Source organism: Cynocephalus volans, chromosome 8 (genome assembly GCF_027409185.1).
Source record: "Cynocephalus volans isolate mCynVol1 chromosome 8, mCynVol1.pri, whole genome shotgun sequence".
Taxonomy (NCBI): Eukaryota; Metazoa; Chordata; class Mammalia; order Dermoptera; family Cynocephalidae; genus Cynocephalus; species Cynocephalus volans.
In genome coordinates this window covers 119,549,143-119,562,667 of record NC_084467.1, presented here as the reverse complement: position 1 = coordinate 119,562,667, position 13,525 = coordinate 119,549,143, and the positions used below count along the sequence as shown (strand labels likewise).

General features: G+C 36.1%; 1 protein-coding gene and 1 pseudogene across 1 annotated transcript in view; one reads left to right on the top strand and one right to left on the bottom strand.

Moving 5' to 3' along the window:
• The window catches only part of ATF6 (activating transcription factor 6), a 192,650-nt gene that overhangs the window by 32,695 nt on the left and 146,430 nt on the right, over positions 1–13,525 (bottom strand). The gene's annotated exons all lie outside the window — the stretch shown is intronic.
• LOC134385028 (large ribosomal subunit protein uL30-like) lies at positions 10,218–10,963 on the top strand (annotated as a pseudogene).

Genomic DNA, 13,525 nt, shown 5'->3' with positions numbered 1-13,525 from the left:
GCCTCAGGCTGCTTCGACTCATGGTGGAAAGTGGCAGGCAGCCGGTGGGTACAAGCAGATCACATGGCGACAGAAAGCAAGAGAGAGGAAGCAAGAGGGAGAGAGAAGGTGCCAGGGTCTTTTTAAGCAACGAGCTCTCGTAGAAACTAATAGAGTGAGAACTCGCTTATTAATCCCCCCTTCCCCAGAGAGAGCATTAATCCATTCATGAGGGATCCGCCCCCATGACTCAATGAGTTTCCAACACCGCCACATTGGAGATCAAATTTCCACATGAGTTTTCGAGAGGACAACACATCCAAACTCCATCACCTACATTTGGAGTTATAGAAACATGTTTGAGATGGAACAGTTTTATAATAAAGTCCTTCAGGTAATTCCTGAAATAAATTCCCTTGTGTTAGGTATAGAATTCTGCATTAAAGATGGTGTAATTTTAATTTTTCTGGCCTGTTCTAGTATAGTCATTCTTCCTTTTCTTTGGCAGCTGGCCTGTATGGGGATCCAAACCCTTGACCTTGGTGTTATAACACTGTGCTCTAACCAACTATCTTGCCAGCCTGATATAGTCATTCTTGAAGGCAGGGGGATAATATTCCTATCTCCAAATGGCTCCTTCAATCTTTTTCTCCATCTAAAGTTACTTCTTCACTTTAAGTGTACAATTTGCTACCATTTTCTATCACTGAATCAGTTGAAGCAAAACAGGAAAAGAGCTGACCAGTGGATACAGAATGTCTCAAAAAGTATCCACTTCATAATAAATGTGAACATTCTTGTATTTCATATTCAGATAAAATTATTTTTGAAAGAAACATGATAACATTCTAATTCATTATCATAAATGCAATTTAATCCTCAAATGTTAAATAGGGTATGCTGTGGCTTAAAATCTGAGAAATAGATTATTGAAAATAGAAAACTAAAAAGACTGTAATAAAGATAGAAGCCAAAAATAATGATGACAAATTCAATGAGCATTTCCCCTGCTGCAACTTGAATGCCTAAATTGTACTGGGAAATTGTATGTGGGAAAATAAAATTGTTAAAACAAAACAAAACAAAACAAAAAACTAAGTCACAGGTAGAGATTTAATTCTTTGAGTTCATGGAAATTTATTGTTATCAAAAAATAAGCTCATGATTTATTTGCCTTCTAAAACATACAATCAACTTAAGTAAAAACATTGTCAGTAGCTTATCATGTACAAGTTCTAGATTTTAGAACCAAGAGGGGAAATTCATTAATGAGCAAACAGTCCATTTATTTTTTCTATTAAATATCATGTTTTATTTTGAATGTAGAACCGGTATGTTGGTCTGGGACAGACCAGTTTAGGGAAGTGACTGATACTTACTTACTAGAAAATTAAAAGAAAAAAAAAAAGGCTTTTCTATGTTTAAATGCCACAGAAAAATTAAGCAAACTCTGAAATTGATGTCTGCTAAATTTGGATGGAATGAATTTATTAAAAAGTGCTTTAATTAGGCAAACTTAAGATGCCAAAGAAAGCTGTAGCTTACAGTCTCCTAACTCGATTCTTTATATTTTAATATAGTGGCAAAGAAAGCTTTTACGGCTTATCATGGAAACTCCAAGGAGCCAGCTTGTGAGCAAGTCCACCTTATTTCTATAATACTATGACTATAAAGACTTCACCTTTTTGTCATCATGCCACATTATGTGCTTAATATTAAATATTTACAGATGACCAGAACATCAACATACTAGCTGCTACTCTGAAATTACAGTAACATAAACTGGTATTTAGTTCTCCTGTCTTCACTTAGTTACACAGTGTACTTAAGCAAAGGGCTGAAGACGCTATTAAAAGCTAGCACTCAGTCCACAGAAAACTGACTGCAAAGGACCATGCAGAAAATTCAGTTATGGTTCTCTTAATTTCTCAGCCACCCTAGTTGTAAAATGGGGGTAATGCATATCTCACAGACGCTTTGTGAGGTCCAAATGCAATTATGTATATGTTAAAGACCCCAGCAATATGCTTAATATACATGGTGGGTGCTCAAAAAGGGGAACTGAACCTGAATTTGCAACTTAAAACTAGTAACATAGGCAACAAATGGTTAAAAAGCATTTTGTTTAAAAAAAAAAAAACCCTCCAAAATACTTTAAACTATGACATATACTGAATAAACCTTGTAAATTCTTAATTTTATTTATTTCTATGCTGTCATTATTCCAATAGTGTAGCTCATACTTACATACTATCTTTATTGATAAATTACTCCATAATTCTTACTTCACTGAACTCTGGATATTATCACTTTAAAATGGGAAAATTTATGTAAATATCTCACTATCAATTAGGGTGGTCCTTGCTTTAAAAAACTGTAATGGATGTAGCATTGCTCATTATTTTCTCCTGTATTTACTAATGTATTATAATTTAGCTCAAAATCACACAGTAATCAGTGACACAGTGAGTTGGTCTTCCAACTAAAAACAGAAATGTCTTCTAACATGTTAGGTTTCACCTTTCCCCACATCAAATACTAAGTCATTCTGCCTTCAAATATAAAAATGGCTTATGTTCGCAAAGAATGTTCTTGGTGGTATGAACACATTACCCTTCACATTTAACTAAAGTGCTCTGTGTGGGGATCTAAAAGTCTGGGTTCTGGCCTCAGCTCTGTTAGCAGCTGGGCTGGATTAGCTCTTCATTTCCCTCAACCCATTTTCTTCCCTGTATCATGAGGCTGCTATGCTAGATTGCCTCTAAGTTTTCTCCCTGCTCTAAGATTCTCTGAGATCTGCTTATGTCCTGCTTCCCAGTCAGATTATTAACTCTCTGAAGGCATGAATCACATTGTAGTCTTCTTTTGAAACCTGTACTTTACTTATCATAGTGCTATGCACTAAATATTTGTAAAACTGAACTGAAATTGTATTACATTATAAAAATAATTATGGAACCAAATTATCATATCTTATAATATAAAACTAAGTAATGATTGCAAAGTAACCATTACTTAACATTTACAATGGAGTCTTAACTATCTTACCCTTCAGTCAAGCAAATGCTTTATTTACCTGCTCTAGGTAACAGGAACCTGGGAGGAATGGCTAATATGATAGTTTCTATGTGAAGTATTCTGTCCTCTTATCTCCATAAACCATCAGAATATTCCAGACTTCTAGACTTACTCTTTATATACTGTGACAAGCCGGAGTGGCAAACAGTTTCTGGGTATAGATGCTCCCAAACAATCCCCACCTCCTGGTATTCTCACCCTTGTACAATACCCTCCTACAATGTACCAGGGTTGGTCTATGTAACCAATACATGCAGCAGAAGTGATGGTAAGTGACTTCTGAAATTAAAAGACTGCAACTTCCATCTTGGGAGCTCTCTCACTTGTTCACTTTCTCAATCTCATGGATCAGTTACTCTGGGGGGAAGCCATGTTGGGAGCAGTCCCAGGAATAGGCCAATAAAGTGAGGAGCTGAAACCTCCTGCCAACAGCCACGTAGGTTAACTTGGAAGCACATCCTTTAGACCCAGTGAAGTCTTCAGCCCCAGCCAACAGCCTGACAGCAACCTCTAGAGAAACCTAGATCCGAACCACCCTGCTAAGCTACATCCAGATTCCTGACTCTCAGAAACTGTGAGATAGGGCTGGCCCATGGCTCACTTGGGAGAGCATGGTGCTGACAACACCAAGTCAAGGGTTAAGATCCCCTTACTGGTCAGCTTTAAAAAGAAAAAAAAGAAAGAAAGAAAGAAAGAAACTCTGTGAGATAGTGTTATTTCCTTAAACTGCTAGGTATTAGGGTGACTTTTTATACAGGTAATAGACAACTAATATACATAAATAATCTTTTTTTTTTTATTATTTGAAATACCCATCATTTCTTGCCTGGATGATTATAACTTCCTAACTACTGTCCCTGTAAAAGCATCATCCTCTCTAATCTATCCTTTACGTTGCTGCCAGGGAAGTCTTTTGAAACATGATTCTGTTTGTGCCTCTCCCCTGCTCAAAATCTTTTAGTAGCTCATCATTACTCATAGGATAAAATCAAACTCAGCCATAAAAGGCCTTCGTGAACTGGCTTCTGCTTGCTTCTATAGCTTCATTATACGTCAGTACCTATACACTCTAATACTACTTTAATTTCCCAAATGGGCTAAGTGCTTTTCTTTCTCTGATATCCCCATTTATACTGTTCCCTGTGCCTAGAATGCCTCATTCACTTGGCCAATCTTCAAGATTCAGTTTAAATATCACTGTGTGTGTGTGTGTGTGTGTATGCCTGTACTGATTTAATTAATTACATTTTTCTTAGATACAAAGGACAGTGCCTGGCTTACACAGAGGCCTTAAACATTTAATTCAATTCAACAAATATTTTTTGAGTACTTACTATGTACTAGGCACGTGTTTTTATCAGGCACCAGGAATAACAAAGAAAATTAAATAATTAAGTTACCTAACCTTAAGGAGCCTACAATATAGCAAGAAAGTTAGACAATAAACTACTGATTACAACTGAGATGGATGTTACAAAAATAAGAGTGTTCAGAGTATTCAGGGCACATAAAGTGAGAGAGGGGGGTCTAACCTATTCTATGGACTATGGGAAGCCCTCCTAAATATAGTCCTAAACTTCAGTCCAAAAATCCAAAGCAGCAAACAAAATCAAGAAAATATGGCTTGGTAGTAATATATGTGAAATAGTTATGAACTATATTTGACAGAACACACAACGTTTGATGTAACTGGAAAAAAAACATTTTGGTTTCACCAATAGAAATACACTATATAGAATTTGGAGATATTCCATTATGCTCAGCATTTATCAGCCCTCTTTAAGGAGATACTGAAAAGTATATTTAGAAGAGAATGACCAGAATTGAGGCACCATGAATCCAGGTCACAATAGGAATAGCTTCCAAAAACTGGAAGGTCTTGGTATGTGAAGACTCAGAGGGTATATATAGTATACAAATAGTTGAAGGTCTGTCATGTGGAAGATAGAATGTATTTATATATTATTAACCTGTGGATTTATGGGTAGAGTAAGGAAGAGACAGAAAAGGAACAATTTACAAATTGCCAGAGCTATTTAAAACAGGCAGTCTCTATTTCTGGAGGTGATTATATCTAAACTGGTTGGCCACTGAGCAAAATGTTGCAGAAGGGAATCCAAACCCTGGAAGGGAGTAGGCATGGATGACTTTGTACTAAAGCCTTTTTAACCTAGATATATTATGGCTTGAATACAAAGATATTAATAAGTCTCTCTTTGTCCTAATCTATGCTGTAATGATGTCAGTTAGATCACATTTCCCACAAGGTTCTGTCCTGTATAGCAGGTAGAGTGAAATTAAAGAAATAGGCTTTAGATATCTTCAAAGGGCTGCTTATATGGCCTTCCTAACAATTCCTTTCCTGGCAACCATCTATTTTAAGTTCATTTTTGTCTCATTATTTAATCTAAATCTTATACATAAGGCATGCATTTGTTTCTGTAAAATCTGTAATAAATATGGAGGAAAATATCTTTATGGATATTTGGTGGAGTCCAAAGGCAACTCTTGCCTGAAGTACTGAACATCCTCAGTGTAAAAGTTCTCTCAACACATACACATCTAATTAAGTATCTGTATCCATATGTTCAATTTCAAGCTTCTAGATTTAAAAAATGAAATATACATTTCTTAGGACTCTCTAACATTTGTAAAAGCTCAAGAGTAGGGATATTTCCCAATGTGAAGAAAAATTATAATGTCTTTGACATGTACAAGTACATATGTGAGATGATGCTGGCCTATTGCCCCATCCCCAGCCTACAGATATCTCAAATAACAAAGAAGATCAAGCAAGTGCTGAAAGACCTATGTAACACTCCACAGAAAGTTATGGTCCCCAGTGTTTCCAGTCAGTACCATTGCAAAAGAACATGCATAGAGGAATTGAATCTGTGGTTATTATGCAGTTCTTCTGAAAAACAGAAATTTGAGATTATGTGAAATGGCTCAATCTTCTTGATTTTCCAGTACAAAGATAAATTCATTCTGAGAAGCTTAATATGTGCAAAATAAAGAAATAATTCAGATTTTGGAATTAGTAGGAGGCTCAAACCAACTTTTTTGGCTTAAATAGATGCTGATCTCTAGTTTTTATTTGTTAAAGCTAAATCATCTGTTTGAGTAGAAACAGATTTTTGCCACAAGGGAGAAAGAATGAAAGTCATCTCACTAAAAGCTAATGGGACTCTGAAGGTCAGTTAGGTACAGTGGGTTCAGCAATTGGTTCCTTTAGGTCTAGGAAGTACTAATATCCTATAAGATACAATGCAAGCTGATCTAATCTAAACCTCTGGGGTCTTGTGAAAGTACCTATAGATTAAATAATTAATTAGTAAATCAAATACAAAAAAGACAAACTATTCATGGAAAAAAATTACCTGTACAACTGCCCATAATTCATCAAAGCAATAATCATTCTCAGCAAAGTGATAATATTCTAAGTACATAAAGTCAGCTCTACCATTAACTCTGTTTTCTCCATTTAAAAAGTCTATCTTATTTTATAAAAGAGAGTTCAGGGGCTGGCCAGTTAGCTCACTTGGTTAGAGCATGGTGCAGATAATACCAGGGTCCAGGGTTCGATCCCTATACCAGCCAGCCACAAAAAAAAAAAAAAAAAAAAAAAGAAAGAAAAGAGAGTTGAGAAGAGGCTGAGTGGAGAGAACCTAATGGTTTTGGAAGAGTTAAACTGATGACTTCAAGAAACAAGAAGGAAAGAGGGAAATAAGGCCAAGCAGAAGAAATGAGGGAGGCTAGACACAGCTATAGGACAGCTATTTCATGTGAATCATAAAAAGACAAAAAAATTCCAACACTAAAATCAGTATATATTGAAAATTAAGTATCATAGCACTTCTTTAGGCATGGGATCAGGAGAAGGAGATAAATACAAAAAAATACAGCACAGAATCCCTACCCTCAAGGTGATTAGCTTTGAGTAGTGTAAGATAAAGTCATAAATGAGAGGTGATTATCCTAAGAATGTTTACTGGAGGAAAGATTACTTTAGGAACTACAGAAGTAGTCTAATGGCCTACAGAAGACAGGAAAAGTTTTACAGAGGTGGTACGATTTCAGCTGGATCTTGAAGGATGGGAAGGAGACAGGCAGCATGGAGGGAAGAGGGCAGGCAATCCAGGACGTGGACACCCCATGTGCAAAGGTAGCCAGAGTGATCTTTTTAAATATAAATCAGATCAAGTCACTTTCCTACCCTCTTCAGCACCTTCCCACTATACTGATAAATCTAAACTCTTTACCATGGCCTATAAACTCTCTGACCTGGCCCCTACCTACCTCCCCAATCTTATCGTATATCTTTGCCACCTCTCCCTCCCCGACTCCTACTCTGGCCTCACAGGTCTTTTGATAGTTCCTAAAACTAACACATTCTTTCCTACCTCAGGGCCTCTGCTTTGCTGTTCCCTCTGCTTGGAATCTTCTGCCCCTTGACTCTTCACAGTTGCTTCTTCTCATCCTTCAGGTCTTGGTTTAACTGTGATCTCCTCACCATCTAATCAAAGAGGGCCTTTCTATCCCTCACTCCAGCCATTATATTTCATCAAGGCACCATATTTCTCCCCAAGTTATCACATGTTGCAATTATTTTGTTTGGGCTGTTATTATTGTTTATTTTCTTCTGGCTCTTCTACTTAAAAGCTCCAGGAAAGGGGGAACCATGTATACCTTATTCAATGTTGATATCCCTAGTGTCTGGCATACAGTAGATTCTCAGTGAATAAGTATTTTTGAGTGAACTAATGAATACAGATTCAAGGGACATAAGTAGAGCAATCCAACTAGAACTGAGTTGAAAAGGTAGTCTGGGAACAGACTGGGCCTTTCATGCCAGGCTAAGGCATTTGGATTTCATCCCACAGAAAATGAAAATCCACTGCTGGATCTTAAAAAGGACAATGACAATAAAAGCAGTATGTAAGGATGGCTCATCTTGGTAGCAATATTCAGGATGGACTGTAGGTATTAAGATGGAAAAATAATAAATTAGGGAGACCAGTTATGATTCTACTGCAACAGTACAGACAGGAGGTTAATCTCAGTAACCCCAATCATGTCCAAGGTGAAGGAAAGAAAAAAAAAACAAAACAAAACAACACAACACACAAACAGGGAAAACAAAGAGAGGGAGCTCAGCTTTCTTCCTTTTCTCTTTAGATCCCTGCTCTATATTTCTTGCTGCCCACCCCCACTTCTATAAGTTATGCATCTTGTAAAAACATCGAGGTGGTGAATAAGAAGGATATGATACAAGAAAGAGAAAGGGACACTAATTTATGAGGGGGCTGATGGTGTCTAACAGAAAGGAAAGCAAAAGGAAAAAGAAAGAGAAAACCAAATTTATCAGTCAAGAATTACTTAGTGGTATTCTGTTACAAGAGTCACACAAAAATGTCCAGCAATGTCATCTCAAATTCAAGATGCCTAAATCTAACACCAGTCTTTCCCATTTTATCTACTTCTTTGAATGACAGTCTGTCAGTGTTTTGGTCTCAAAAATCATGGAATTAGCTTTTACTTCTCTCTCCTTCATAAACCATTATTTGCCAACTGCTATAGATTTTTCCTTTGGAATTTCTTTGAAATTTTTCCTTTCTTTCCATTTCAGGCCTTTAATCACCTTGCCCCAATCTTATGCAAAGTCTCCTACCTTATCTTCTCTGTAGCAGTTCAATTTACCCTGCCCTTCCTCCTAACTTATCCTTTCCTCACTTTTTTCTATTTATAGTCCTCAGCCAGATTAATAGTCTCTTAAGAGTTTTCATCATGTTATTTTTATGTTTGATAGCTTAAAGTCACTTCTTTAACTCATTAATGACCTAAATCATCTGGCTGCCATCTCATGCAATAAACATTTCTCTCTTGTCTCTTTTTCAACATGAATTCTCTCTTTACTGTCTCCTCCCAGACACCTTGTTCAATCCCAACAAGCATATGATGGAGTGCTGTCGCAAGCAGTAACTGCTAATTTGTCCACCCAATATCCATTACTTCCTTACTAAAAGAACTCTAAATTATTTTCAAATCACACTATGCCTAGTTAGATTATTATGTTTGTGAGCTTTCCTTGAAGCTAGGCCTCAATATTTGACACAGTTTATTATCAATGAGACATAAGCAAAGTCTGCTAGAAGTTTCTGGAAAATGTTTGCTTTCTTGATAGACACCATTCCTTCCTCCTTTCTCCTGCCTGGAAAACAGACATGATGGCTTGAACTGCAGCAGTCACTTTGTGATCATCTGAGAAAGGCCAAGGGAATTTCATCATTCTTGGCCTTAGCAACCTTAAGTTATTGAATCAATACCAGCAACTGAATTCATTCATTGTGGTTCTTTCCTGTGAACTTCTCAATATATTAAAAAAGAAAATACCCAATTTATTTAAGCCAAAGCTTAGTTATGTTTTTGTCACTTATAGCTGGATGCAATCCTTACATAAATACCTTATACTCTCCTTCTACTTACATTCTAAGTTTCTTTTACAATCCAGTTCAAGTTTTATCTTCCAAGGTAATAACTGATGCTAGTCATCAAGATTCTATTATCTATCATATTCTTCTAATTTTTGATTCTATGCCGTAGGCATCGGGAGTTTATACTACCCAGTACTGACTGATCTCTCTTTTAAAAATTAATCAGGACATTGTTTCTGGTTTAGAACTTATCTAAACTACCACTGTTGTTCTAGACCTCACTGGTATCTTAGCATCAATGGGGAACAGTGAGCTTAACAAGGGATCTGAGGAATCGAGCCAAATTTTACCCAAATTCTAAAGATAATCTGAGTCATAACTCTGCCTCCCTTAGGTGATTATCTTCTTAGTAGAAAAATACCAGATCAGTCCAGGGGTTCAAAATGTAAATTTAGGTCTTTACAAAGGTATTACTTACGTAGTTAGTATAGGAAATGTTAACTCCTATCATCTTACTTTACCAGTCATACATAATTAATGGATCTGTGTATATATTTTGAGAAAAAAAAAAAATTTCTTTTTTCAGGTGAATACTGTGAATTTTCCTCCTATTCTCAATAGAAACTCTCAGTGTGAGAATTTTACTATTGACTTTAGTAATGAGTCAAAGGTTGGAAAACTATAATTATCCATAAAAAAAAATTAAAGCTCTTTCCAGCTGGAACCATGGAGGGTGTCAAACAGAAGAAAAAGAAGGTTCCTGCTGTGTCAGAAACCCTTAAGAAAAAGCGAGGAATTTCACAGAGCTGAAGGTCAAGCGCCTGAGGAAAAAGTTTGCCCTAAAGATGCTTTGAAAGGCAAGGAGGAAACTTATCTATGAAAAAGCTAAGCAGTATCACAAGGAATATAAGCAGATGTACAGAACTGAGATTCATATGGCTATGATGACAAGAAAAGCTGGCAACTTCCATGTACCTGCAGAGCCCAAATTGACATTTGTCATCAGGATCAGAGGTATCAATGGTGTGAGCCCAAAGATCCGAAAGGCGCTGCAGCTTCTTTGCCTTCGCCAGATCTTCAATGGCACCTTTGTGAAGCTCAGCAAGGCTTCAACTAACATGCTGAGGATTGTGGAACCATATATTGCTTGGGGGTACCCAAACCTGAAGTCAGTAAATGAACTAATCTGCAAGCGTGGTTATGACAAAATCAATAAGAAGTGAATTGCTTTGACAGATAACACTTTGATTGCTTGATCTCTTGGTAAATACAGCATCATCTGCATGGAGAATCTGATTCATGAGATCTATACTGTTGGAAAGCGCTTCAAAGAAGCAAATAACTTCCTGTGGCCCTTCAAATTATCTTCTCCATGGGGTGGGATGAAGAAGAAGACCACTCGTTTTGTGGAAGGTGAAGATGCTGGCAACAGGGAAGACCAGATCAAGAGGCTTATTAGAAGGATGAACTAAGGAGTCTGCCATGATTGTTTTTGCAATCTGCTTAGTTAAATAAAGTGACTGCTTTCGAATTGAAAAAAAATTAAAACATGGTTTTAAGAGAGACTCCATTCACTCAACTGTTTGGATGCAATAATATAACATTGAAATGGACTAAAGTGCAATGAAAATGCAAAGTTGCAAATACATTTTTAAAAAAATAGACAACCTGTAGCCCTTTAAGGAGAAATGAATTTATAAGAGTAAAAGGCACAACTCTTAGCCTGCTTAGGCAACCAGCCTGCTTGAACAGAACAAATAGAACAGTTTCCAAATATATTTATTTGGGGGACAGCCATTTCCACAAAACTATGGTCATCAAAGGCAGTTATAACAACATTCTCCTATTATTAAAACCAACACATTTATTTGCTTAGTTTGCTTCCTGCCATTCTGTTATGCCCTTTCCGACTAAAAATGTTTCATGTGCTGATAGTGGCATTTGCATACCATTGCCGGTATGTTTTTCTAGATTTTCTCTCCATGGAAATTACTTTGAGATTAAATATAATCATAGTTTAGCTTGATAGTCATTTGTTCTTCTATTTGGGCTCTTAATAATGATATGGTAGGATTAGAGTAAAAGTATTGTTTATTTTATTACTCACGTACCAGACTGGCAGGTAAATGAGGGGAAGGAAAATAGTAAAAACAAATCAATGAAAGTGTTGGTCAGATTACGGAACATATCTGCTGACGGCTGTGTTCACAGGGTCATTCCCCGATGAAAGAGGTCTACAAAGTAGTTACCATTAAAAAAAAAAAAAGCACAAAAAAAACCCTCTTCCACATTCTATTTTGTTGAATTATTTATAAAGAGTTAAAGAAAGGAAATGAGTAGTTTTACCACAACATGATTGGAGATAGTTTAAAAGCAGGAAAAGTTGATTTATAGTACTACAAGTAGAACTTCCGGAATCCCTTTTTAAAAAATAGCAATAGCTTCTAATTCATCATTCACTGCTCTGCCAATCATGCAACCATTTTTTAAAAAGCCTTTTAAAAGGCATTTTATTTTACTACCATAATCTTTGGTGTAAAGACTTCCTCAGAGAAAGATTCTCTTTCCTGCAGCTTCACTAACCTGATTTCAACTCTCTTATGAGACAAAGTAATTTAAATAATAAAGAGAATACAAAATGAAGATCAATAAATTACAAAAATAAAATTAGCATGGAGAACACAGAATGAAGTGACTGGTAAATTACAAATGGCATTAATTTCATGTCCGTATCCTACTCTCTTTAACTATTTTTTACTTAAACTTTTTCCCCACAGCTCAAAACCACAAAGTATAATCGTTACATATTATATTTGAAGACCAGACATTGATCTGGAAATGTAATCCACTTTGCTCAAATTGGAAAATCAAATTCATCTTCCCAAATATCCCAACCCAGTGTACTACATAAGTTACTTGCTGAATAAAATCTGACTTTCTGTCACCACTTCTGTCCTTTACCTCTCTCTCCAAAATTCTACATGCTCCACTTAATTCAGAGAGAGGAATCACCCACAACTCATTTTTCTTTCCAAGTTACATGCAACTTTGAACTCAGAAATGACAGAAAATATATTTCATTCAATCTTCTCAAACACTTATATTGCTCAAGATAAACTCTGTCTGATATTAGGGATATCCTCACAATGTCTCTGCTTTTTCAATAAGCAGGTGCCTAAGCTTTCTGTGCCTACACAACTTATACTCTTCAGATTATAAATTACATAAGTATAATACAGCTTGTCAAGTTCATATGTCTAATATGCCGAAGAAATCTATTGCTGGGTCTTGCAGTCCTGTTGGATTATAGTTTCCCACAGGTCAACTTTTTGCATGTTTTCCTTTCTACAACAATCATTAAAAAGAAAGTTAATTTCATTTCATTCTTCACTTTGGAACTCCAAATCTCAACGAATGTAGCAGAAAGATAACCTAGGAGGCATTTGAATTATTTTACATTTGAGAAGATTGGACGGTGCTTGCTAACTGTTACTAATCATATAAAGAATTAAAATAATAAAATCTTTTCAAGTGACCACAAAGTAATGACCAAATAACATTTACCTTACCTATTCTTTCATTCAACAAACATGGACCTATCAAATTCAAGACACTGTATTACATTGCATCATACTGCCCTTGATGAATGTGTATAACCTTTATCCATAAGGATAAAGTGGTATAAAAATCCACCTTAAATTTTGGAGTCCCAAATATTTTCAATATTTGCACATCTGTCTTTAATACTGAAATCACAATATAGCAATTAATCAGAAGATATTTTATACAATGTATTTAAATTCTGGCTCTTCTATGTAGTGGTTGTGTACATGGTACAATTTATTTGAGCCTTAACGTCTTAATCTATAAAATGACGATAATACTTAGCTGGCAGCTGAGAATTACACAAGCTAACACAAATGAAAGTGCCTCATCTTGCAATGTTTCCTATGCCAGGCATTGTCCTGAGGATATGGTGGTAAGTGGCAAACATAACAAACAGTATTCTTGTTCTCACAGCAGAGGAGAAGCTG